Genomic DNA, 25,198 nt, shown 5'->3' with positions numbered 1-25,198 from the left:
TACGTTTCGACGGCCGACCCTATCTATGCCTTTCAGAAAAGAGAGATATGTTTTTTTTGCCTTCCATCACAGCGCTGTGATGGATGTTTGTGTAAATTATGTTGTGTCTCCGGTCTTTTTCGTTTTGTAATGTATGGCTGCAGAAGCGACATTTCGTTTGGACCTCAACGGGGTCCAAATAACAAATGAATTGTATTGTATTGTATAAATTCATTCATTTCTATCAGGTATTCATTTAGCCGCTAACGGCATCAGGGTCCACGCTAAAAATGACCTCAGGTTAAATGCATCTCTTCTGACAATGGATAACACACAATAGGTGCAGGTTTAGGCCATTCGGCCCTTCAAGCCAGCACCACCATCCAATGTGATCATGGCTAATCATCCACAATCAGTACCCCGTTCCTACCTTCTCCCCATATCCCCTGACTCCGCTATCTTTTAGAGCTCTATCTAATGGGCCTGTCCCACTTAGGCGATTTTTTTAGGCAACTGCATGCGACTAGTTTGTCGCCACATGTTCGCCGGTTGTCGCCTGGAGTCGTCTCCTCAGTCGCGCACAAAGCCGTAGCGTCTTTCTGATCGCCGCGAGATTTTCAACACGTTGAAAGATTTTCGACGACAGTGGGTTTGACGCCAATGAGCGTAGCTTGACTTCTCCTGACGTAGGTGGAGTCACAGGTTGTCGCCAGAATGACGTAGGTTGTCGCTGGCTTTTCGGCGACCCACTACGACTATGACAGTCGCCTAAATAATCGCCAAGTGGGACAGGCCCATTACTTGCTCTTGAAAGCATCCAGAGAACCGGCCTCCACCGCCCTCTGAGGAAGGGAATTCCACAGATTCACAACTCTCTGGGTGAAAAAGTGTTTCCTCATCTCCGTTCTAAATGGCTTACCCCCTTATTCTTAATTGCACCTGATGCATAACCCTCCATTCCCTACTTACACGAAAGACGTTGTCAAGCTGGAAAGGGTGCAGAGCAGATTTACGAGGATGTCACCAGGACTAGAGGGTGTGAGCTACAGGGAGAGGTTGAGCAGGCTGGGACTCTATTCCTTGGAGCGCAGGAGGATGAGGGGTGATCTTACAAGATACAAGATAGTTTTAATTGTCACGTGTGCCTAATGGCACAGTGAAATGAATTTCCATACAGCCATACATTAAAAATCAACAGGACACAACACACTATAGAGTTGACATAAAACATCCCCACACCGCAGAATCAAAGTTCCCCACTGTGTGGGAAGGCACCAAAGTCAGTCTCTTCCTCCTCTATTCCCCGTGGTCAGGGTCTCCCTGTGCCCTCCGCAGTTGCCGCTCCGATGTTCAGGACCGCACGCCGGGGTGATACAAGTCCGACGTCGGGGCTGCGGGACGTCCTCAGCGGCGTGGACACCAGAGTCGGCCCCCTCCTACCGGAGTCGGCGGCTCCCAAAGTCCGCAGGCCGCGCCGGGTGGAGATTGCTGCTGTAGGCCCTCTACAAGGCACCCCAGGACTCCACGATGTTGTTCAGCGCCGCCCGCGTTGGAAGCTCTCCGCACCAGAGCTCCACGATGTTGGAGCAGCGGCCCAACGCTCCGGAGCTCCAAACGGCGACCCAGGTAGGCATCGCCCGCTCCGCGGTGACTCCAGCGCTGCGCCGCCGCTGTAGCAGCCCTGGTCCGGTTCCCGGTCCCCGGCAGGAAAGGCCGCTCCGATCCAGCTGGTAGGCCGCGAGGTGGGGGGCGAGGATGCGACTCGGAGAAATAGTCACGTCCCCGCCAGGAAGAGACTGGGAAACGGTTTCCCCCTTACCCTGCCCCCCTCCCCCACATAGAAAAGTTAAAGTTTCCCCCAACACAACACTTTGGACTAACTAAAAATAATAAAAAAGACAGAAAAAACAGACAGGCTGTAGGCAGAGGCTGCTGCCAGTGCAGCGCCCCCTAGTTATAGAGGTGTATAAAGTCTTGAGAGGACTAGATCGAGTAAATGCACAGAGTCTCTTGCCCAGAGTAGGGGAACCTAGGACCAGAGGACATAGGTGCAAGGTGAGTTTACTTATAGTCACATGTACCTAGGTGCAGTGAGTGAAAGGCTAGCGAGAAGTGAAACAGTGGTAGTTGGATCGAAGGGCCTTTTTAAACGTTGTATGACTCGAGGATTATCTTTCACTATATGCCTATCCATGTGCCTATCTAAAAGCCTCTTAAATGCCACGATCCAATCTGCCTCCAACTGATGTTCTTGTTCAGAAGTGATAGGAACAGAATTAGGCCATTCGGCCCATCAAGTCTACTGCCATTCATTCATGGCTGATCTATCTCTCCCTCCTAACCCCATTCTCCTGCCTTCTCCCCATAACCTCTGACACCTGCACTAATCAAGAATCTATCCAATTCAAGGTAGACAAAAATGAAGAAGGGTCTCGACCCGAATTGCAAACTATTCCTTCGCTCCGTAGATGTGGCCTCACCCGCTGAGTTTCTCCAGCATTTTTGTCTACCTTCGATTGTTCCAGCATCTGCAGTTCCATCTTAGACATCTATCTAATCCAGTTTAGTTTATTGCCACGTGTATCGAGGTACAGTGAACAGCTTTTGTTGCGTGCTAACCAGTCAGCGGAAAGACAATACATGATTACAATGATAAGGGAATAACGTTTAGAGCCACGTAAAGCCAAGCAAAATCAGATCAAGGATAGTCCGATGGTCTGTTTCTGCCTGAAAAATATCCATCGACTTGGCCTGCACAGCCAGCTGTGGCAATTAATTCCACAGATTCACCACCCTTGCCGGGGATCGCCAGAGAAGAGCTCCGACCACCGGCCTGTGGCCTATAACATCCTGAAGCCGCAGTCTCCAGTGGGAAAATGCTGATTCGGGACCTCCAAGTGTGTTCGACTGTCCCGACGTCAGAGTTTGGATCATCCTTGTTGGACAAACAGGAATTATTCGTTGGAACATGGTCTCCTTTTATTGATTACTTAAAGGGTCAGAATAGTTCAGCACAGGAACCTGACTAGCACTCGGGCTAAAGATTGGATGAAATGCTACACTCTGAAATGTACGAACATATCTCGAACGATGTTTTTTATTTTTAATAAATTTTTCCATTCTTCTTTAACTATCTCTTTCCCCCTTTTTTTTTTTTTTTTTTTTGTTTTTGTTTTTCTTTCCTTTCTTTTCTTCCTTTACTTCATCTATCTCTTTAGTTCTATCTAGTTTAAAAAAATGAAGAAAAAGGCAAAAAGTATTGGAGACAATGTAATAATAACTGACAATATTATCAATTTAAAAATGTAAGACAGTAATGATGTAATAGATTATGTACCTATCTCCAATAAAAAATATTTTCAAAAAAAAAAAAAAAAAAAAAAAAGAGTTTGGATCATCCTGACGAGCGGGCCTGTACATCCGACCGTCCGTAGCGGCAACGACGGAGGGTTCATGGCCCGACCACGGGTGAACAAAGGAGAAGAACTAACCAAACTTTGTTGCCTTCCACCACACTGAAGAATGATGTGGTGGATGTTTGTATTAAATTCTATTGTGTATTGTGCGTTCTCTTTTTAAGTGTATCGCTGCTGGCAAATTCATTTCACTGCACCTTCGTGTGCATGTGACCAATAAACCTGACTTTGACTCCGGCTAAAGAGGGTGTTATTTGCTACCACCTGTATTGGACAATATAAACCACAGCACAGGGATAAAACTATGTCACGGTACAATGCTATGCTGCATTAACATCCCATTCCAACACTTACACACAAGAGATAATCTGGTCACTATGATTACCAACTTGATGTATGCAAAAATGCTTTGTGAAAGGTATTATGCAAATGTAAGTACTATTTACAAAAATGTGTTCTCTTTACATCCAACAATTGTTAAATTAGGCAGAGAATAATTGTCCATTAGCGCACATTCTGGTCTTTCAGATTTTTTTCGTTTAGTTTAGAGATACAGCGCGAAAACAGGCCATTCGGCCCACCAAGTCCATGCCAATCAGCGTCAGACAATAGACAATAGGTGCAGGAGTAGGCCATTTTGCCTTTCTAGCCAGCACCGCCATTCAATGTGATCATGGCTGATCATCCGCAATCAGTACCCCGTTCCTGCCTTCTCCCCATATCCCCTGACTCCGCTATTTTTAAGAGCCCTATCTAGCTCTCTCTTGAAAGTATCCAGAGAACCCGCCTCCACCGCCCTCCGCGGCAGAGAATTCCACAGACTCACCACTCTCTGGGAGAAAAAGTGTTTCCTCGTCTCAGTTCTAAACGGCTTACCCCTTATTCTTAAACTGTGGCCCCTGGTTCAGGACTCCCCCAACATCGGGAACATGTTTCCTGCCTCTAGCGTGTCCAAACCCTTAATAATCTGATATGTTTCAATAAATTCCCTCTCATCCTTCTAAACTCCAGAGGGTAGTTGAGGCCAGTTCATTGGCTATATTTAAGAGGGAGTTAGATGTGGCCCTTGTGGCTAAAGGGATCAAGGGGTATGGAGAGAAAGCAGGTACAGGATACCGAGTTGGATGATCAGCCATGATCATATTGAATGGCGGTGCAGGCTCGAAGGGCCGAATGGCCTACTCCTGCGCCTATTTTCTACGTTTCAATAAGATCCACTCTCATCCAGTATACAAGCCCAGCTGCTCCATTCTCTCAGCATATGACAGTCTCGCCATCCCAGGAATTAACCTTGTAAACCTACACTGCACTCCCTCAATAGCAAGAATGTCCTTCCTCAAATTAGGTCGCCACACTAACGCTATCCGATGCACATTATGGACAATTTTACTTTCACACCAAGCCAACTAACCTACAAACCTGCATGTCTTTGGAGACAGCCACAAAGTGCTACTCAGTGGCAACATCTCTGGAGAGAAGGAATGGGTGACGTTTCAGGTCGAGACCCTTCTTCTCACTGACTTCAGACTGTCTTTGGAGTATGGGAGGGAAGAGAAGATCTCAGAAAAAAACCCACGCAGGTGACGGGGAGAACGTGCAAACTCCGTGCAGACAGCACCCGTAGTCTGGATGGAACCCCGGGTCTCTGGCGCTGTGAGGCAGCAACTCTACCGCTGCACCACCGTGCCACCCACAGTTGCTGACAATATTCAGACATTGTAGATGAAAGATCTCTGACTTGAAGACTCTCCCATCATACAATACGTTCCCAGCACAGGGAGCCACAAGCTGATATTTACTCTGCTTTAATGTGCACTAACGATGGAGTCACAGGGGCACACGCCTTCTTCACCACAAGATAGGCCAAAGGCCCTGTATCTGTTCCGGACATCTCCATGACACAACAAGAGCATAGAGCTACCAGTTGAACGAGGCATCACAGACAAATGCCCCCCTCAGTGAACTCAGCTTGAGGAATCAATGCTACTCATGTTGTGAAATAATTGCCTAAAGTTCTTGGACAATCGGCCCAGACGATGCAACTGAACAAAGGCCCAGCCATTTGTTTAAGAAAGAACTGCAGATGCTGGAAAAATAGAAGGTAGACAAAAATGCTGGAGAAACTCAGCGGGTGAGGCAGCATCTACGGAGAGAAGGAATAGGTGACGTTTCAGGTCGAGACCGTTCTTCAGACTCCAAAGGCAGAACCATGGTGATTTACATGATATCGCAATGCAATGAAGACCGTCGCAATGCTACCAAGGATGTGTCGGATCTGGAGAGGGCCCAGAGGAGGTTTACGAGAACGATCCCAGGAATGAGTGGGTTGACATATGATGAGCGTTTGACGGCACTGGGCCTGTACTTGCTGGAGTTTAGAAGGATGAGGGGGTTGACCTCAGTGAAACTTAACGAATAGTGAAAGTCCTGGATAGAGTGGATGTGGAGAGGATGTTTCCACTAGTGGGAGAGTCTAGGACCAGAGGTCAAAGCATCAGAATTCAAGGATGTTCCTTTAGGAAGGAGATGAGGAGGAATTTCTTCAGTCAGAGGGTGGTGAATCTGTGGAATTCTTTGCCACAGACGGCTGTGGAGGCCAAGTCAATGGATATTCTTAAGGCAGAGATAAATAGATTATTGATTATTACACGTGTCAGGGGTTATGGGGAGAAGGCAGGAACTGGGTACTGATTGTGGATGATCAGCCATGATCACATTGAATGGTGGTGCTGGTTCGAAGGGCCGAATGGCCTACTCCTGCACCTGTTGTTTATAGTCAAATGACTGGATAGCACACAACAAAAGCTTTTCACTCCACCTCGATACATGTGACAATAAACTAAATCAAACTTATTGCTTAATGTTGGAGTAATTGTGTTGTTGCTCTTGGTAACAGATAGAATCAGGTAGACCAAAATGCTGGAGAAACTCAGGTGGTGAGGCAGCATCTATGGAGCGAAGGAACAGGTAACGTTTCGGAAAGGCAAAATCTTAAAGTCTCTGGCTCTTCCCTCTTTGTTCTCCCTCTGCGCCGAGGCGACGGCTCGAGACGCTGCCGCAGCCGCCGGCCAGCCAGCTTCGGTGCCGAGCCGGGGTGCCTTGTGTCAGACTGATGTGAGGGGGGGGGGCGGGAAGAAGAAAGGAAGAGGCGGATACAGTGGGCTGTGGGAGAGCTGGGAAGGGGAGGAGAAAGCAGGGACTGCCTGAAATTAGAGAAGTCAATGTTCATACCGCTGGGGCATAAACCTGGTGTCAGATTCAGGTGTTAGTGTTAAGGAGGCCTATAGTATGTTTGCCTTCACAGGTCTGTGCATTGATTACAAAAGTCATGTTATAGCATTTGTAAACTGAATGCAAGAGAATAGTAATGGAAGATCCTGAACAGCAATGATGTGTAGAGGGATCTTGGGGTCCATTCCATAGTTCCCTGAAAATGGCAACAGCACACTCTGCGATATGATACAGTATGATATGATAGGACTTTATTTATCCCATGAGGGAAATTGACCTGTTGATTGTTTAAGAAGGAACTGCAGATGCTGGAAAATCGAAGGTAGACAAAAAATGGTGGAGAAACTCAGCGGGTGCGGCAGCACCTATGGAGCGAAGGAAATAGACAACGTTTCGGGCCAAAACCCTTCTTCAGACCTGTTGATTGCCTGACCTGTTGAGTTACTCCAGCATCTCCCAAACTAGTCGGATTCATATTCCAGTGCAGGGCTCTTCCAGTTGCAAATTTGTGGAATTGTTTTAATATTTTTTTTTTAAAGTTTAGTTCAGAGATACAGCGTGGAAACAGGCCCTTCGGCCCACCGTGTCCGCGCTGACTATATAAAACTATCCTACACACACTAGATACAATTTACATTCGTGCCAAACAAATCAACCTACAAACCTGCACGTCTTTGGAGTGTGGGAGGAAACTGAACATCTCGGAGAAAACCCTCGCAGGTCAGGGGGAGAATGTGCAAACTCCGTACGGACAGCACCCGTAGTCAGGATCGAACCGCTGTCTCTGGCACAGTAAGCGCTGTAAGGCAGCAACTCTACCGCTGCACCACCGTGTTCAGAGATCGGGTAAAATAATCATTCATATTGACTTTATGTCAAGGCGGTAGAATTGTTGCCTTACAGCGCCAGAGACCCGGGTTCGATACTGCCTACAATGTGGGATTGTTTCCATGCTGAACTAAACTAAACTCAACAATCAAGGAAATTGGATTTCTTTATTTCATGATCTATTAATCTGCATGGACCAAAACTCCAAGTTGAGCCATCAGACAACAGGTGCAAGAGGAGGCCATTTGGCCCATTCAATGTAATCATGGCTGATCATCCACAATCAGTACCCCGTTCCTGCCTTCTCCCCATATTCCCTGACTCCGCTATTTTTAAGACCCCTATCTAGCTCTTGAAAGTATCCAGAGAACCGGCCTCCACCACCCTCTGAGGCAGAGAATTCCACAGACTCGCAACTCTCTGTGTGGAAAAAGTGTTTCCACAAATCCTGCACGGAGTTTGTACGTTCTCCCCGTCACCCGAGTCGGTTTACTCTGGGATCTTCCGGTTTCCTCCCACACTCTAAAGACTTGTACGCTTGTAGGCTAATTGCCTTGGTAAAATTGTACATTGCCCCTAATGTGTGTAGGATAGTGTTAATGTGCGGGGGTCGCTGGTCGGTGCGGACTTGCTGGGCTGAAGGGCCTGTTTGCACATTGTACCTCCAAGGTAAAAAAAAATTCTTCTTGGTCCCAATTCTGAGATTTCAAAATAGCCACAAATCTGAGTTGTGATTTTTTTTCAAAAAGTAGCCACATCTTTTAAAAGGTCTTATAGGAATATAAAATGTCTGGGGATTAAGAGAGTTTTTCTGTTGCTTCCATTTCTACCGCTATTGCCATTGAGGTTGCAACTTAATTAGACACCAGACTTCCTGACATCTTGTATGTTCTAATTACGTTGCGAAATTTCAGAATTAGATCCAATTTCCAAAATTGCAAATAACGAGCTTATACTGGCGGCAAAAAAAGACATCTGTTATCAAACTAGTTCAAACAGTTGATGATATACAGAAGGAACTGCAGATGCTGGTTTGCAGAACAAGACACAGAGTGCTGGAGTAACTCAGCGGGTCAGGCAGCATCTGTGGAGAACATGGATAGGTGATGTTTCATAGAGTGCTGGAGTAACTCAGCGGGTCAGGCAGCATCTGTGGAGAACATGGATAGGTGACGTTTCACAGAGTGCTGGAGTAACTCAGCGGGTCAGGCAGAATCTGTAGAGAACATGGATAGGTGACATTTCGGGATGGGACCCTTCATTCAGACTGATTGTGCTCATAGGTTCATAGAGCACTGAAACGTGTCCTTTGTTGTGGTAGGATGATTCTGTTGCCTGATAACAGCTGGGAAGAAATTGTCCCTGAATCTGGAGGTGTGCGTTTTCACACTTCTGTACCTCTTGCATGATGGGAGAGGGGAGAAGAGGGAGTGGCCAGGGTGCGACTGGTCCTTGATGATGCTGCCGGCCTTGCCGAGGCAGCGTGAGGTGTAGATGGAGTCAGTGGGTATTTAGTAAATCAAAACTTTAGTAAATCAAATGATAAGGATAGAGCTATGTATTGACGAAAGCAGCATTTTTGCCAGATTTATCAATTAGACTAAATGTAACGCAAGATATACTTTGTGAAAGATAATGCCCCCTTGAGAAATCATAATTTGAATTGAAATCACATCAACAAACTGGTCGAATTTCCCTCCACCAGTTTCCGGTCCCAAGGAATACGCGTATCCAAATAAAAAGATAGACATAAAATGCTGGATCAACTCAGCGAGACATCAGCATCCCACAAGTTTTCAGAGTAGAATGAGGCCATTCGGACCATTGTGTCCACTCCGCCATTCAATCGTGGCTGATCTCTGCCTATTCTCATTCTCCTGCCGTCTCCCCTATAACCCATGTCACCAGCTTTAATCAAGAATTTGACTATCTCCGACTTAAATACACCCACTGACTTGGCCTCCACAGCCCTCTGTGGCAATGTGTTCCACAGATTAACTACCATCTGAATACAGAATTTCCTCCAAACCTTCTTTCTAAACGAGCGCCCTTTAATTCTGAGGTTATGACCTCTGGTCCTAGACTCTCCCACTAGTGGAAACATCCTCTCTATCCAGGCCTTTCACTATTCAGTAAATTTCAATGAGGCCCCCCCTCATTCATCTAAACTCCAGCGAGTGCAGGCCAGAGCTGTCAAACGCTCATCATATGTTAACCCACTCATTCCTGGGATCATTCTTGTAAACCTCCTCTGGACCCTCTCCAGAGCCAGCACATCCTTCCTCAGATATGGTGCCCAAAATTGATCACAGTATTCCAAATGTTGCCTGACCAGCGCCTTATAGAGTCTCAGCATTACATAACTGTTTTTGTATTAAAGGTAAGGTTCTTAAGGTTAAGGGCTCTTAAAGATAGCGGAGTCAGGGGATATGAGGAGAAGGCAGGAACGGGGTACTGATTGGGGATGATCAGCCATGGGCCGAATGGCCTGCTCCTGCACCTATTGTCTGTTGTATTCCAGTCCTCTAGCTATACAATACAATACAATTTATTTACAATACAATACAATTTATTTGTCGTTTGGACCCCGTTGAGGTCCAAACGAAATGTTGTTTCTGCAGTCATACATACAAAACGAAAAAGACCCAAGACACAACACAATTTACACAAACATCCTTCACAGCGCATCTTCTCCTCGCTGTGAAGGAAGGCAAAAAAAAACATATCTCTCCCCTGCACTCCCCTCTCCCCCCCATGTCAGAGTCAAAGACAGAGTCAAAGCCCCCAGCGGGCGATGTTAAATGTCCCGCAGCCATTAAAGCCACGCCGGGTGATGCAAGGCCAAGCACCGGGTCTTGGTGTCTTGGTGTTGGAGCCCCGGCGGGCGCTCACAAAGTCCCGTGGCAATTCCAAGCCGCGCGGGGCGGTGATGTAAGGCCCCGCTCCAGGTAATCTTCAACCCCGCAACTCGGGCGGGAGAAGTCGCCGTTGCGGAAGCCCCGAAAAGCGGTCTCCAACCAGGGACCCGCGGGCTCCCGGTATTTCAGTCCATAGACCTGTGGTAGGAGCTTCGAAACTCCGGGGGTCGGGCCACAGCAGCGCTCCACCACAGCTCCACCCGCTCCGGACTCAGCCAGCTCCGTGAAGGCGAGTCGTCCTCAGCTCCGCGACTAGAGCCCCAGGTCATTCCTGCCGGAGGCCGCTCCACGTAGCAGCCCCAACGACAACGGAGACCCGACAAAGACAAGGTCGGGTCTCCCGTGCAGGGGAAAGAATGTAGAGTTTCCCCACCCCCGCCCCCCACACACATACCCCGACAAAAAATAATTAAAAACTACATTTAAACGAAACAGAAAATAATAAAAAAACAGACGGACTGCAGAGGCCGCTGCTGACGAGAGTCGCGCCGCCCACCGAGCATTGAGTTTGCTTTCTTTACTACTGATTCGACTTGCAGATTAACTTTTTGGGAATCCTGCACCAGCTCCCAAGTTTCTTTGCACCTCCGATTTCTGGATTCTCTCTACATTTAGAAATTAACCTACACCTTTATTCTTATTACCAAAATGCATGACTTTGCAATTTGCTCCACTGAATTCAGATTGAAGAAGTGTCTCAAACACCAAAACGTCACCTATTCCTTCTCTGGTTGTGAAGGAGTGGGTGATGTTTTGGGTCGAGACCCTTCTTCAGAATAACGTCTGAAGTTTCAGTCTGACGAAGGGTTTCAACATGAAACGTCACATATTCCTTCTATCCAGAGATTCTGCTTGTCCTGCTGAGATCTGTAAATCAACATCTGCAGATCCTTCCTACTCCAAATAAAAACTCTTTAATTAGTGAGGGTGTCAGAGGTCATGGGGAGAAGGCAGGAGAATGGGGTTGAGAGGGAGAGATAGATCAGCCGTGATTGAATGGCAGGGTAGGTTTCATGGGCCGAATGGCCTAATTCTGCTCCTATCACTTATATATATATTTCTGTAACAAATAAAAATGACCAGTCTGAAGAAGGGATCTGACGCAAAGAGTCACGTATTCCTTTTTATCCACAAGATGCTGCCTGACCCGCTGAGTTACTCCAGCACTCTGTGAAACGTCACCTATCCATGTTCTCCACAGATGATGCCTGACCCGCTGAGTTACTCCAGCACTCTGTGAAACGTCACCTATCCATGTTCTCCACAGATGCTGCCTGACCCACTGAGTTACTCCAGCACTCTGTGAAACGTCACCTATCCATGTTCTCCACAGATACTGCCTGACCCACTGAGTTACTCCAGCACTCTGTGAAACGTCACCTATCCATGTTCTCTCCACAGATGCTGCCTGACCCACTGAGTTACTCCAGCACTCTGTGAAACGTCACCTATCCATACTCTGGAGTTTAGATGGATGAGAGGGCATCTTATTGAAACATCTAAGATTATTAAGGGTTTGGACACGCTAGAGGCAGGAAACATGTTCCCGATGTTGGGGGAGTCCAGAACCAGGGGTCACAGTTTGAGAAAAACGGGGAAGCCATTTAGAACGGAGACAAGGAAACACTTTTTCTCACAGAGAGTTGTGAGTCTGTGGAATTCTCTGCCTCAGAGGGCAGTGGAGGCCGATTCTCTGGATACTTTCAAGAGAGTGCTAGATAGGGCTCTTGAAGATAGCGGAGTCAGGGGACATGGGGGGGGAAGGCAGGAACGGGGTACTGATTGGGGATGATCAACCATGATCACACTGAGTGGCGGTGCTGGCTCGAAGGGCCGAATGGCCTACTCCTACACCTATTGTGTGTCCCAAAATAGAATATTGTATTAAGAATTTCATTTTTGTATTTCAGGAAATCTAAAACAAACAACTCTTGACACTTTCAAAAGGGGCAAAGTTTAAAGGAGATGAGCGGGGCATGTAATTTATTTTTACAGAAGGGTGGTGGGTGCCTGGAACGCACTGCCAGGGGTGGCGCTGGAGGCCGATACGATAGTGGTGTTTAAGAGGATTTAAGTCACGCACAGGGGATATGCAGGGAATGGAAGGATACGGATCACATGCAGGTAGATAAGATTAGTTTAACTTGGCATCATGTTTGGCAGGGACGTTGTGGGCTGAAGGGCCTGTTCCTGTGCTGTACTGTTCTACAGAAACATGGATCCGCAAATGCTGGTTTACACAAAAAGTCACAAGGCTGCCGGAAAATGCAACCAATTGTGGTCGCAGCCTAGAACATCACACGAACCAACCTCCCTTCCATTGACTCCATCTACACCTCACGCTGCCTCGGCAAGGCCAGCAGCATCATCAAGGACCAGTCGCACCCTGGCCACTCCCTCTTCTCCCCTCTCCCACCGGGCAAGAGGTACAGAAGTGTGAAAACAAACGCACACCTCCAGATTCAGGGACAGTTTCTTCCCAGCTGTTATCAGGCAACTGAACCATCCTACCACAACCAGAGAGCAGCGATGAACTACTATCTACCTCATCAGTGACCCTCGGACTATCCTTGATCGGACTTTGCTGGCTTTACCTTGCACTAAACGTTATTCCCTTTATCATGTATCTGTACACTGTGGACGGCTCGATTGTAATCATGTGTTGCCTTTCCGCTGACTGGTTAGCACGCAACAAAAGCTTTTCACGGTTCCTTGGTACATGTGACAATAAACTAAACTAAGAGGCATTTAGATAGACACATGGGCTTGCAGGTAATGGAGGGAGATGGAAGAGAGTAGGCAGAGGAGATGTGTTTAACTTGGCAACATGTTCAGCATTGACAATGTGGGATAAAAGACTCGTATCATACCGTTCTAGGGAAATAAACCAGCAGGAACCATTAGTCTAGTTGCTTAGTGCATCAGAAATACCAAAAAATCATCATACACACTTCACGATGTTGGGGGAGTCCCGAACCAGGGGCCACAGTTTAAGAATAAGGAGTAAGCCATTTAGGGACGGAGATGAGGAAACACTTTTTTCCACACAGAGAGTTGTGAGTCTGTGGAATTCTCTGCCTCAGAGGGCGGTGGAGGCCGGTTCCCTGGATGCTTTCAAGAGGGAGCTAGATAGAGCTCTTACAGATAGCGGAGTCAGGGGATATGGGGAGAAGGCAGGAATGGGGTACTGATTGGGGATGATCAGCCATGATCATAATGAATGGCAGTGCTGGCTCGAAGGGCTGAATGGCCTCTTCCTGCACTTATTTTCTATGTTTCTATGTTTCTATTAAACATTATTGTCTTTATCATGTATCAGCACACAGTAGACAGCTCGATTGTAATCATGTATAGTCTTTCTGCAGACTGGACAACATGTAACAAGAACGTTTTTCACTGTACCTTGGTACACGAGACAACAAACAATAAACTAGACAAAAACTTTACCTAGCACTAAACGTTATTCCCTTTATCATGTATCAGTACACTGCGGACGGCTCGATTGTAAACATGTATTGTCTTTCCACTGACTGGTTAGCACGCAACAAAAACATTTTTCACTGTACCTTGGTACACGTGACAATAAGAAGATAAACTAAACTATAATAATTGCATTAGCTCTCAAAAGGGGATTATCACCAAATTACATCAACAGACAGAGTGAAAATGATAATTAAAGTTTCCAGGAAGACCGACACAAAATGCTGGAGTAACTCAGCGGGTCAGGCAGCATCTGTGGAGAACATGGATAGGTGACGTTTCACAGAGTGCTGGAGTAACTCAGTGGGTCAGGCAGCATCTGTGGAGAACATGGATAGGTGACGTTTCACAGAGTGCTGGAGTAACTCAGCGGGTCAGGCAGCATCTGTGGAGAACATGGATAGGTGACGTTTCACAGAGTGCTGGAGTAACTCAGCGGGTCAGGCAGCATCTGTGGAGAACATGGATAGGTGACGTTTCACAGAGTGCTGGAGTAACTCAGCGGGTCAGGGCAGCATCTGTGGAGAACATGGATAGGTGACGTTTCACAGAGTGCTGGAGTAACTCAGCGGGTCAGGCAGCATCTCTGGGGAGAAGGAATGGGTGAAGTTTCAGAACGAGATCTTCCTCCTGAAGCATCACCTGTTCCTTTTCTCCAGAGACACTGCCTGACCAGCTGAGCTTTTTGTGTCCATCGGTTTAAACCAGCATCTGCAGTTCCTTCCTGCACTAAAGTCTCCAAACTGATTATTCAGGCGTTAGAACTGACACACACACACACACGCAAAGTGTTGGCATCAAGCAGCGGCCAGGTAGAGAGGTTCTGGTTCTGCAATGATGTTGAAACCCACAGGAGAATTTAAAAAACACCAACTGATCTGGGCATCAGTCCACTTCAAATCCAGAGGTTCCAACCAAAAAGCCACAGAGCCCTGACCCCTGATATTAAACAAGCAAGTCTCTGTATTACTGTGTGTGTGTGTGTGTGTGTGTGTGTGTGTGTGTGTGTGTGTGTGTGTGTGAGAGGGAGAGAGAAAGATCAAACTAAGAATAATCCTTGGTGAAGGAAATACGGCACATCTTGGTGCACAATACACAACAGCATGCCATAACCTGAGAGACGGTGAATGACCAATATGTACGCACACACTAATTGGCATTAACTGACACTAAGAAATTAATATTGAATTGCTAAACTTGCTATTGTGTTGTACTGCTTACAGCTGCAAGAACGTGTAGCAATCAATAAAGGGCTATAGGTCTATTGCGAGTTTAAGTACAGGGACACATCTATCCATGCACTGTATACTTGTATTTATACATTTTAAATCTGCATGTTATTTTCATACTTTGGCAATATAACGATGTATTTTATCAGTATATCTACCAATAAAGTTTTTTTTTAAATTGAAAATTTGAAATTGAATTGAGAGAGAGAGATGATCAAACATTACTTCCCACCCCGAGCTTGGTAATATCGGTGCCACAGCGTACTTGCATCCAGGTATTCACAGGGAATTGTAAATTAAATCCACTGACCTCCCTCGCTGGAGCAGAGATGTTTTTTGTTCTGCTTTGCTTGTGGTCCATCAGAGATATAGAGATGGTGGCTGGTTCAACGTTTTAGCCAGGACGCGTGAGCTTGCTTATTTTCCCCCCGCTCGGTCACCTCCAGGAGCTGCTGTAATATGTGCCTCTCCCCGCAAGAGGACGTGGAAGTCTCTGTTCAGTAGTACAGCCTCTTGAAGATTGAACTGCGTGGGGAGGGGGGGGACCTCTCCTTCTCCCCCTCACCCTGGGTTCAACCGCCCAGAGAATGAAGGACCGACTAATGATGAACCCCCCTGACAAGTTGGGGAAGACCCACACCTTCAACTTTGTTGGGCTGGGAGGGATAGCCAACGAGAACCAGGTTTAACACATTCCCACCCGAGCCCCGCTGGCAGCGTCTCAACACCTCATTCCATCGGTTCAACTCGTCTCAATCCTCTCCTGATCTCCAATCTCTCCTTATTGCAAGCAGCTGGGCAGCACCAACGGAGGACAAAACACCCCACTTCCCCCCCACTGGAATATCTGAAGGCTCTCCACCAGAAACATCACCCATTCCTTCTCTCCAGAGATACTGCCTGCCTGCTTGCCTGTCTGTCCCGCTGAGTTACTCCAGCATCGTGTGTCTGCCTTCAGTGGGATATCGCAACACGCGTTTGCAGAAGGCACGGCTCTGGGTGGAAGCGAACCCTCTCCCATTAGTGCTTAAGAAGGAACTGCAGATGCTGGAAAATCGAAGGGAGACAAAAATGCTGGAGTAACTCACTGAAGAAGGGTTTCGGCCCAGAAACGTTGCATTTTCCTTCGCTCCATAGATGCTGCCTCACCCGATGAGTTCCACAACACTTTTGTCTACCTTCTCAGCCCTTGTTAATCTCATTAATTGCCCGTGTCGATAGAGAGGTAGAGAGAGAGGAAGAGAGCGAGTGATAGAGAGAGAGAAGGGGGTAGAGAGAGAGAGAGTGATAGAGAGAGATAGATAGAGAGATAGGGAATGGTAGAGAGAGGGGGAGGGAGTTAGAGAGTGATAGAGAGGAGTGATAGAGAGAGAGGGAGGTAGAGAGAGATTGATAGAGAGAGAGAGAGGAAGAGAGAAGTAGAGAGAGTGAGAGATAAAAGTCATCTCTTCGAAAACACACAAAAAGCTGGAGTAACTCAGCCGGACAGGCAGCATCTCAGGAGAGAAGGAGTAGGTGATGTTTCAGGTCGAGTCCCTTCTTCAGACAGAGTCAGGGGGATAGGGAAATGAGAGATATAGATGGTGATGTAGGGGGATATAGAACAAATGAATGAAAGATATGCAAAAAAAGTACCAATGATAAAGGAAACAGGCCATTGCCAGCTGTGGGATAGATGAAAACGAGTTGTAGACAATGAGACTCAACAAGATGACTTTGGAAACATTACAATGACGAGAGTGGGGGAAGGGCAAAATGAGAGGGGATGCAAAGGATCACGATGTTAGAGAGATCAATATTCACACCACTGGACCATCTTGTGCCACTGCCATGTGTGAGTGGCTCACATGTGGGAATAAAGTCCAGGGCTCAGACTTATTTTGCCAATGGCCCTACCCCTTCAGTGAAAGACGTGGGAACACAGCGAGGGGGAGCGGGGTTTGAATTTAGCTCGATTTAATCTGGACTCGTTCATCGTTCGGGCATCACGGTGGCACAGCGGTAGAGTTGCTGCCTCACAGTGTCAGAGACCCGGGTTCGATCCTGACTACAGCTGCTGTCTGTACGGAGTTTGTACGTTCTCCCCGTGACCTGCGTGGGTTTTCTCCGGGTGCTCCGGTTTCCTCCCACACTCCAAAGATGCACAGGTTTGTAGGTTAATTGGCTAGGTATAAATGTAAATTATCCCCAGTGCGTGTAGGATAGTGTTAGTGTGCGGGGATCGCTGGTCGGCGCGGACTCGGTGGCCTGAAGTGCCTGTTTACACCACTGTCTCTCTAAACAATGGAAGGGACATGCTGAACGGTTTAAGTCAGCCTGAAGAATTCTCTGCCCATTCCCTCCACAGATGCTACCTGACCCACTGAGTCCTTAATAGGAATCTGAAGGGTACAGAGGGTGGTGGGTGTATGGAACAAACTGCCAGAGGAGGTAGTTGAGGCTGGGACTATCACAACATTTATGAAACAGTTGGACAGGTACATGGATAGGACAGGTTTAGAGGGATATGGGCCAAATGCGGGCAGGTGGGGCTAGTGTAGATGAGACATTTGGGTCGGTGTGGGCAAGTTGGGCCAAAGGGCCTGTTTCCACACTGTATGACTCTATAACTAGAGAGAGGTCCTGACCTCCCATCAACCTCACTGGAGATCCTCTGATCAAATATAGTCCATATTTGATCAGACTTTACTGGACATTACCTTGCATGAAACATTATTCATGTTATTCCCTTTATCCTGTATCTATATACTGTGGACGGCTCGATTGTAATCATGTAATCATGTATTGTCTTTCTGCTGACTGGTTAACACGCAACAAAAGCTTTTCACTGTACCTCGGTACACGTGACAATAAACTAAATTGAACTAACGCAAGTTAAGATAATTCCCTTCTTACTTCAGCCCACAGAATGTCAATACTCCTGCATGGAGATTCAACAGACTGTAGAGGCTGGAATCTTGAACAAAGCACAGGGAGCAACTCAGTGGGTCAGGCAGCATCTGTGGAAGAAAATGGACAGACACAGTTTTTGGTCGGGACCCTTCCTCAGTTTTGGTCCCCTAATTTGAGGAAGGACATTCTTGCTATTGAGGGAGTGCAGCGTAGGTTTACAAGGTTAATTCCCGGGATGGCGGGACTGTCATTTGCTGAGAGAACGGAGTGGCTGGGCTTGTATATTCCAGAGTTTAGAAGGATGAGAGGGTATCTCATTGAAACATATAAGATTATAAAGGGCTTGGGCACGCTAGAGGCAGGAAACATGTTGGGGGGGTGTCCAGAACCAGGGGCCACAGTTTAAGAATAAGGGGTATGCCGTTTAGAACAGAGATGAGGAAACATATTTTCTCACGGAGAGGTGTGAGTCTGTGGAATTCTCTGCCTCAGAGGGCGGTGGAGGCTGGTTCTCTGGATACTTTCAAGAGAGAGTTAGATAGGGCTCTTAAAGAAAGCAGAGTCAAGAGATATGGGGAGAAGGCAGGAACGGGGTACTGATTGTGGATGATCAGCCATGATCGCATTGAATGGTGGTGCTGTCTTGAAGGGCTGAATGGCCTAATCCTGCACCTATTGTCTTTTATCTATTGTCTATTGTCTGGGCTGCTGAGTTACTCCAGCAATTTGAAATTTAGTCATAGAATGATACTGCCTGAAAATAGTCCCTTCGGCCCAACTTGCCCACAGCAGCCAACATGCTACACTTGCCCACCTGCCCGCGTTCGGTCAATATCCCTCCAAACCTGTCCTATCCATGTACCAGTCTAACGGTTTGTTAAGTGTTGCGATAGTCCCTGCCTCAACTACATCCTCCGGCAGCTCGTTCCATACACCCACCACCCTTTGTGTGAAAAAGTTACCCCTCAGATTCCTATTAAATTTTTTTCCCCCTCACCATAATTGAGCCATTTGTTCAACACTGTGTATCTGCATGCTTTGAGCAGGCCAATGTTGTGCTTGGCTCTGCATGTCTGAGTGTGGATATTTTGGCAGCTTGGAGGTTGCACACCAGATGGCCGGATTCTCTATCCAACTCCTTTAGATTCTGTATGGATGGTTCTCGGCTATTCACTGCAGAAAAGGAATAGGTGACGTTTCGGGTCGAGACCTTTCTTCAGGCTGCCTGCTCCTGGTCCACTGAAAACATATCCACGTACCTCAAATCCATCCTATCCCCAGGCTGGTCTATTCCCTTCTGACCTATGTCCGAAATAGAGCACACACCCTTTATTGATCTCCTAATCTGAGGAAAGCCATTCTTGCCATAGAGGGAGTACAGAGAAGGTTCACCAGACTGATTCCTGGGATGTCAGGACTTTCATATGAAGAGAGAATGGATATACTCGGCTTGTACATGCTAGAATTTAGAAGAGTGAGTGGGGATCTTATAGAAACTTACAAAATTCTTAAGGGGTTGGACAGGCTAGATGCAGGAAGATTGTTCCCGATGTTGGGGAAGTCCAGAACAATGGGTCACAATTTAAGGATAAGGGGGAAGTCTTTTAGGACCGAGATGAGAACATTTTTTTTCACACAGAGAGTGGTGAATCTGTGGAATTCTCTGCCACAGAAAGTAGTTGAGGCCAGTTCATTGGCTATATTGAAGAGGGAGTTAGATGTGGCCCTTGTGGCTAAAAGGATCAGGGGGAATGGAGAGAAGGCAGGTACAGGATACTGAGTTGGATGATCAGCCATGATCATATTGAATGGCGGTGCCAAATGGCCTACTCCTGCGCCTATTTTCTATGTCTGTGTTTCTATGTTTAACCACTTCCATTTTCCAGCTCCCCATTCCCTCATCTTTACTATCGCTGAGTTACTCCAGCACTTTGTGTCTACCTTCGGTTTTAACCAGCATCTGCAGCTCTTCAGTTTGACAGAGGAATCTTTGCAGGATCATGGATGTTAGGAATATCCTATCGTCCCAGGGAATTGTTTGTTTCTGATTCATTGGATATAGCTTTTTTAATTTGATGGATAGAGTGATCGTGTAGAGGATGTTTCCACTAGTGGGAGAGTCTAAGACCAGAGGGCACAGCCTCAGAATAAAATGACTTTCCTTTAGGAAGGAGATGGGGTAGAATTTATTTAGTCAGAGGGTGGTGAATCAGTGGAATTCTTTGCCACAGATGGCTGTGGAGGCCAAGTCAAAGGATATTTTTCAGGTAGAGATAGATAGATTCTTGATTAGTACGTGTCAGTGGATATGGGGAGAAGGCTGTACAATGGGGTTGAGAGAGAGAGATAGATCAGCCATGATTGAATGATGGAGTAGACTTAATGGGCCGATTGGCCTAATTCTGTTCCTAACACTTCTGAACGTGTGATGAATGTACAAACTCCACGTAGACACCAAACAAGGTCAGGATCGAAGCTGGGTCTTTGTTGCAGTGAGACAGCAGCTCTATCAGATACGCTAGAGTACCATCCTAAAAGATTCCTGTGGTGATTCTTGTACCCATCCATTAGCACACTTTGACTGGCTGATTGGGGATGTAGCAATTACACAGATCCCCACACTATTTAATTGTTCTCTTCATAGGATCTAGCTCATTGATTGCTTTAATTGGCACATTAATAAGCACTTTATTTTTATTCATTTTAATTTGTATTTAACCAGTTAGCAAACAAAAGGGATGAAACTATTGATGCTTAGGAATAAATTTATACACACAAATATATATGTACACACGCACACACGCACGCATATATATATATATATATATATATATTTATTTTTTTAAATATATATCACATATATATCAAAGTCAAAGTCAATTTTATTTGTCACATGCATCCGAAGGTGCAGTGAAATGAATTTGCCAGCAGCGATACACTTAAAAAGAACACACAATACACAATAGAATTTAACACAAACATCCACCACAGCATTCTTCACTGTGGCGGAAGGCAACAAAGTTCAGTCAGTCCTCCTCCTTTGTTCACCCGTGGTCGGGGCCATGAACCCTCTGTAGTTGCCGCTACGGACGGCCCGATGTACAGGCCCTCTCGTCGGGATGATCCAACCTCCGTCGTCGGGACGGGCGAACACACTCCGCGGCTTGGAAGTCCCGAACCGGCCACTTTCCCACCGGAGACCGCGGCTTCAGGTTGTTATAGGCCGCAGGTCGGCAGTTGGAGCTCTTCTCCGGCGATCCCTGCCGAGGGTTCCCAGACTCCGGATGGTAAGTCCATGCCACGCCCGCGGCTAGAAGCTCGACGGACCACACCCCCCATGATGCCAAAGTCACCAGGCTAGCGATCGGAGCACTCCTCTCTGGCGATCCCCAGACAAGGGCTCGCCCGCTACGCGATGGAAAAGTCCACGCTGCGCCCGCTGCTGATGTTTTGGGCCCGACTCCGGGAATGGCCGCTCCAATCCATGATGTTAGGCTGCGAGGGAGGCGACCAAAAGCGGTTCCCCCCCCCACCCCTCTCCCCTCCTCTACCTCTATCTTCCTGTACCCCCACTCCTCACCTCCCCCCTATCTCACTCCCCCCACTAACCACAATGTTGAAATCACATTAAACAACAATTGTCACCCTCTCCTCCTCCCCTCCTCCACTCCTCCCCTCTACTTGCTGCAATGTAACAAAGCTCTCATAGTCCTGTCTTTCTTAACATTGTGACAGAATCTTTTTGAAAAGAGCAATCTTTTATGTAAATGATATTCGGGATCCCATTGTGACGTCATAAAGCTGCTAGAGCTTTATGACGTCATGACGGTCCATCTGTCTCCTCAGATCCTGGTGAACTTCTAACCGCTGCACCATCGAGAGCATCCTTACCAACTGCATCACAGTATGGTATGGCAACTGCTCTGTCTCCGACCGGAAGGCATTGCAGAGGGTGGTGAAAATTGCCCAACGCATCACCGGTTCCACGCTCCCCTCCATTGAGTCTGTCCAAAGCAAGCGCTGTCTGCGGAGGGCGCTCAGCATCGCCAATGCTCTCACCTCAACCATGGACTGTTTACCTCCTACCATCCGGGAGGCGCTACAGGTCTCTCCGTTGCCGAACCAGCAGGTCGAGGAACAGCTTCTTTCCGGCGGCTGTCACTCTACTAAACAACGTACCTCGGTGACTGCCAATCACCCCCCCCCCCCCCGGACCCTATTTTTTTTTTTTTTATTCAAATCTTCAAATCGTTTGCTGTGTCGCTCTTCCAGGGAGATGCTAAATGCATTTCGTTGTCTCTGTACTGTACACTGACAATGACAATTAAAATTGAATCTGAATCTGAATCTAGAGGGGCTGTCCCACTTGGGCGACCTAATCTGCAACTCGCCTGGAAAACCTCGAGCTGGATCGACCGACCGCGTTGGAAACCGCGAGCTGGATCGACCGACCACACACACGCACACACACACACACACACACACATCGCAAAGACAGGGGCCAGTGAAAGCGGGGGAGCGCTGTCTTCAATTCCCACCCGCGATGATGAGGAAGGTAAAAGACAGCTGGCACAGTGTACGGTAAGTCCTTTAGAGAGCGTGGAGGTGGGGGGGGGGGGGGGAGAAAAGGGGAGAGAAGAGGAGAGAAGAGGTGAGAAGAGGAGAGAAAGGGAGAGAAAAGGAGAGAAAGGGAGAGAAAAGGGAGAGAAGGAGTGGAGACACTTTTAAGAAGTATAATAAAGTTTAGCGGGAATTTTACGTACTGGTCGGTTTTCCTTGGTCCTGAAAACTCCAATGAGCCAATTAAAATGCCCGGTCAGCGAAGGAGATTACCTATGGCTGCCCTCGACTGCCTGTAACTACATAGCGACCCCACTCCACTGCACTATGAGTTAAGAAGAACCATGCCGACCAATTTTTACTTGCGGAAAATTTTTCTGCGACCCAGCTGAGGCCACGAGTATGTGGGAACTTCCCTCGATCATGAAGGAGTGTTCCAGTGACCTCATAGGACCTCCTAGGACCACGTGTTGACCATGCTGCAAGGGTAAAGGTTGAAGACACTCTTCTAAACTCGCAGATTAGGTCGCCGCAGTGGGACAGCCCCTTAACTGTCAGTGTAGATGCAAGTGACTTTTCTCAAAGTGGGGTTTGTAAATTTTAAAATGTGAATAACTTGTAAAATATACCATAAATCTATACCTTAACTCACAATTCTCCTGTGATGTGTTGTATCCAGTTTTGTTCAGACTAGCAGACACAGAGAGAGATCGCGGACATACCAACAAACAAAATGAGAGTTTTAGTAATATACTAGACCAAGTGGGACCCGTTGGGCCCCGTTCCCCCAACGCAATATTCCACCACTCAACCGTTCCCCTAATGCAACCCGTTCCCCCAACCCATATTGCACCATTCACCCATAGTCCCCAACTGCGCAGGTGGTGCCCATTTCCCCATATCTCCCAAAAACAAACCTCCCCTCCCCCTCTCCCTCCCTCTCCTTACAATAATGTAAAAAATCTCTCAATGGGTGTTCTTGCATTAGGTAACATTGTCACAGGGCATGTTTTCAAGTGATAAGTTTGATTTTTTAAAGTGAAAAGTTACTTTTGTAAAGTTTCAAATATAATATCAATCTGAATGGAACGCTGCTATGTTTTTTAAAACTGACTGTTTTTTCATGTAAATGAGATCTTTTGGAACACTGCTGATGGGCAGTTTATGTAAATGAGATTCCATTGTGACATCATTGTGGGTTGGGACACTGCTGACGGGCAATTTATGTAAATGAGATCCCATTGTGACGTCAAAGCTGCTAAATGCCAGTGCAAGTTCAAGTGATTTTTCTCAAACTGAATTTTGTAATGTTTACAATGTGAATAACTTGTAAAATATACCATCAATCTGAACAAAACTTGATACACCACATACCAGGACATTGGTGAATAAGGTGAGCCAAAAATCATAATGCTATCCTGTAGCATTTTTGCGTAGATCTGGGCGCACAGTCCGCCCAGATGGACAGATACACAGACAGACATAGAAACAAACAAGATGAGAGTTTTCGTAATATAGTTGACCAAGTGGGACCTGTTGGGTTCCTGTCATCCGGAGGCCTGTTCCCCCAACACAACCCGTTCCCCAATGCAATATTCCACTGTTCACCCATAGCCCCCAACTGTGCTGGTGCTGCTCATTTCCTCTTATTCAATCTCCTGTGGTGCGTGGGTCTCAAAAAGGAAGAGAGGAGTCAAGTATTTTGAGAGGCGCCTTTAATTATGTTCCTCCCAATTGTAGGGATGTCCAAACGAGAGAAAGATGGCACCCAAACCCCTGCCTTTAAACCCTCTGGTTAAGGGCCGCCTCCGGACTGAACCACTCCCGTGCCGAGGGGTTCGACAGCTATGATGGCGCGACCCTTGGGAGCCGCCACACTCCACTCATTTTAAACTTTTTAAAAAATGCAATTGCCCTTGTTTGGCATGGCAGGACTCAGTGTCCTAGGATAGCAACATTGTAGCGAGCAGAGCTACAATTCCATTGTGACGTCAAAGCTGTAAGTGCCAGTGCCGAGGGAAGACATTTTTTTCTCAGATTGGGGTTTTGTAAATTAACAAATGTGAATAACTTTTAAAATATAACATTAATCTGAATGAGGCCAGTTCATTGGCTATATTTAAGAGGGAGTTACATGTGACCCTTGTGGCTAAGGGGATCAGGGGGTATGGAGAGAAGGCAGGTACGGGATACTGAGTTGGATGATCAGCCATGATCATATTGAATGGCGGTGCAGGCTCGAAGGGCCGAATGGCCTACTCCTGCACCTAATTTCTATGTTTCTATGTTTCTATGAAACGATGCACCACAACACAGGACAAATGCAAGTAAGGTGGTACAAAAAACATTTGTAGCATGTACCGTTTTGGCATAGTTCAGGTCATCAAAAGCATGCTCAAAAACAAACAAAGAAACTCACTCCCATTTATACTAGTCCCACCTGCCGTGTTTGGCCCATATCCTTCTAGACTTTCCATGTACCTAGCTGAATGTTTCTTAATTCGCAATAGTACCTGCCTCACCTACCTCCTCCGGTAAATTGGAGGAGCAGCACCTCATATTTTGCTTGGGTAGTCTACACCCCGGTGGTATGAACATTGACTTCTCCAATTTCAGGTAGTCCTTGTTTTCTCCCTCTTTCCCCTCCCCTTCCCAGCTCTCCCAC

Source organism: Leucoraja erinacea, chromosome 41, assembly GCF_028641065.1.
Source record: "Leucoraja erinacea ecotype New England chromosome 41, Leri_hhj_1, whole genome shotgun sequence".
In the NCBI taxonomy this organism is placed as follows: Eukaryota; Metazoa; Chordata; class Chondrichthyes; order Rajiformes; family Rajidae; genus Leucoraja; species Leucoraja erinaceus.
The sequence above is the reverse complement of the archived record's forward strand: the minus strand, read 5'-3'. Positions refer to the sequence as shown.